The sequence below is a fragment of the Scyliorhinus canicula genome, chromosome 7, assembly GCF_902713615.1.
Source record: "Scyliorhinus canicula chromosome 7, sScyCan1.1, whole genome shotgun sequence".
Taxonomy (NCBI): Eukaryota; Metazoa; Chordata; class Chondrichthyes; order Carcharhiniformes; family Scyliorhinidae; genus Scyliorhinus; species Scyliorhinus canicula.
This window is the reverse complement of record NC_052152.1, coordinates 188125263-188128433: the sequence shown is the minus strand read 5'-3', so window position 1 is coordinate 188128433 and position 3171 is coordinate 188125263. Positions and strand designations below refer to the sequence as shown.

General features: G+C 51.0%; 1 non-coding gene across 1 annotated transcript; it reads right to left on the bottom strand.

The window, feature by feature from the left end:
- Positions 1-1237: 1237 nt before the first annotated feature.
- On the bottom strand, positions 1238-1310 carry trnav-cac. Its single transcript has one exon. It is a non-coding gene; the product is annotated as a tRNA-Val (tRNA).
- Positions 1311-3171: the final 1861 nt, after the last annotated feature.

Genomic DNA, 3171 nt, shown 5'->3' with positions numbered 1-3171 from the left:
CGCCCCAGGGATTATCTGAGCACTTCAATTAAATGCTGCATTTCAACAACTCCACAGCACGAGCTCTCATTCAAGCCAGCAGCATGGCAGCAAGGAAACCAGCAGCTAGATTTACGGAAGGGGCCCTCAGCCATTTGCTGGATGTTGTGAAGGGGAGGTGGGCTTCAATATACTCTTGGGCTGGCAGGAGACACTCCAGCAAGGTGATGAATCCCACCTGGAAGGTGGTGACAACACTGGTCAGTACCAGCAGCCTGACCAATTGGATGGGTGTGCAATGCAGGAAAAAGATCAATGACCTACTCTGATCAGCCAGGGTAAGTGCTCCCTGTCTCCTTATCTGCACTCCAGCCTTCCATCACCTTCTAGAATTCCATCTTGATCACGCATGCTGCCACCTCGCAGGGCCCCAAAGTCCAACCTCCCAACAGCAGCCTGAAATCCCCCCCCCCCCCCCCCCCGGGATTCTGCATCAGAACCCCTCCCTAATTAGGTCCGGCGCCAACACATGCCAGGTGTTATCGACCTCTGACATGCCAAGCATCCACTTCACATTAACCACATTTATGTTCCTGCAGGAGAAGCTCATCCACAACTGGGGCAAGTGAGAGAAAAAGGGCAGTGGGATGCCCAAGTTGAGGAACCTGAGTCCCAGGAGGATAAAGCCGTAGAGTTTACAGGGGAAGGGTAGGAACAGCCTGCACAGATAGTGAGGTGGGTCTGTGAGAGAAAAGCAAGGAGCAACTGCACCTTTCTCCAGATGACAAGTCTCAAGTACGTTGTGTGTAGTCCAAACCCTTTACCATGTCCCTTGCCTTGAAGGAACATCAGCCGAAGAGTCTGGTCCATCTACCAGCAGTGTCGCAACCCCCACTCCCGAGGCCACCTTAGAACTTAGAACTTAGAACAGTACAGCACAGAACAGGCCCTTCGGCCCTCGATGTTGTGCCGAGCAATGATCACCCTACTTAAACCCACGTAACCCATATACCCGTAACCCAACAATCCCCCCATTAACCTTACACTACGGGCAATTTAGCATGGCCAATCCACCTAACCTGCACATCTTTGGACTGTGGGAGGAAACCGGAGCACCCGGAGGAAACCCACGCACACACGGGGAGGACGTGCAGACTCCACACAGACAGTGACCCAGCCGGGAATCGAACCTGGGACCCTGGAGCTGTGAAGCATTGATGCTAACCACCATGCTACCGTGAGGCCTTTGAAAAAATAATGCTTCTGCCCGGTTCCGAACCGGGGACCTTCCGCGTGTGAGGCGAACGTGATAACCACTACACTACAGAAACCTTGGAGGAGATCTTAGGGGAGAACATGGATGTAGCTTCACAGCTATTATCCACACCATCCACCATCACAATCACAGAGGCACACGCCTCGGTGGGCAATCTTAGCAGACAGACTTCTGGATCACTATCTGATGAGCACCACAAAGCTTCTGATACATATTAGGTAGAGGCCGGAATGTCCCAGGGAATGGACGGTCGGACATCTGTTGAATTCCATGACTCAGCTGTGCCCCAGTCAGGTGCCGTGCCTCTGGACACATTCATCCCTCAGGTGCTGGCAATGCAAGGACAGAGCCGGGTATACCATGAAGGTCATCAGTGACACCCCTGCGACTACAAGGATAATGGAAGAATCTCAAAGTCTTCTGTCACATGAGAGGGGATGATTTAGCACAGTGGGCTAAACAGCTGTCTTGTAATGCAGAACACCGCCAGCAGCGCGGGTTGAATTCCCGTACCAGCCTCCCCGAACAGGCGCTGGAATGTGGCGACTAGGGGGCTTTTCACAGTAACTTCATTGAAGCCTACTCGTGACAACAAGTGATTATTATTATTATTATGATGCCGGCAATGCATGACACCCTGGCTAACACTGCAAGGGTGGCATCTCCAGTGGAAATCCTGTGGCAAGACATAATATACATGAGGTGAGAATGCCAAAACTTGGCTCTGTCCCTGAGGACCATGGCTGAGGGATTTCACTCGATGATGCAGACAATGGTGGGCTTTCAGGACTGGCTGTGCTAGATGATGTTGAGGCTTCTGGAGCTCACTTCAGCTGCCCCTCCATCCCATGGAGTAACCCAGGGACCCACTGTGGTGATATACAAGAGGTTAATGTAAATACAAGTAGACTAGATAAACACTAGAGGGAGCACCAGAGACATCATGACACACAGACATTCAACCAATAGGCCAGTAAGATAGGACACGACCAATGGGCATTCAAAACACACACAGAGTTGACACTACCACAGGAGGGCATTACACCAACCCACATATAAGGACACAGCACACATGATCTTCGTCTTTCCAGTGGAGACACTTAGTGAGGCTACACAGGATTGATTGAAACACATCACACCCACCACGTGGATTGTAACAGACTGGTTAGATCGTCTGAGTAGCTATATCGGGATTAATAGGAGAGTCGAATCCAAGTAGGAGAATCGTTAACAGTTCAATAAATGTGTTAAAGCTATCTCCAAGTCTGAACCTTCCCTTGTCAGAGTGTACATCAAGGAAGCAACTTATGCTACGTCAAGAGCATAACAAAACACCCACAAGCATCCAAAGGGAGGAGGATCTGCTGGAGCACCTCCCGGGGCCTTACACTCAGGAGACCCTGGGAGCGACCAGCCAATCTGAGTCCCCATTTCCTGATACCAGCGCAATGCAGGCACAGTGGACAGAACAAGGTGACGTGGCAATATCAGTGCCACCCTAAAGTCGGGCGGGGTCCTCCAGCTCCCAGACCTTCAGATTGCACCCATCAAGGGCATCTCACGCAGCAGGGCGAGGAAGCCAGTAGGCTGTTTCCACCTCTGATGTGCACCCTGGGAATACACCTAGATGTGGTGGGAGGATTCGCAAGTGTAAAGTATTGTAGGGGCATAGCATGGACAAGGGTGCAGTTTGGCACAGGTAATTGGGGGTTAATATCACTTGTAACATCTGCACATGTTACTGAATTAAATATTGTTTTTCTTCACTACCTGTGATGATATGATCTGCATACTCGTCTGCCATTGGGCCAGAACGTCGGCTTACCATTGGCCCTGGTCGGTCATGTGCCTCTCGACCGATTGGCCGAGAGGCTGAGTTAACCACGCCTCTATCAACGAGGTATAAATGCTCAGAA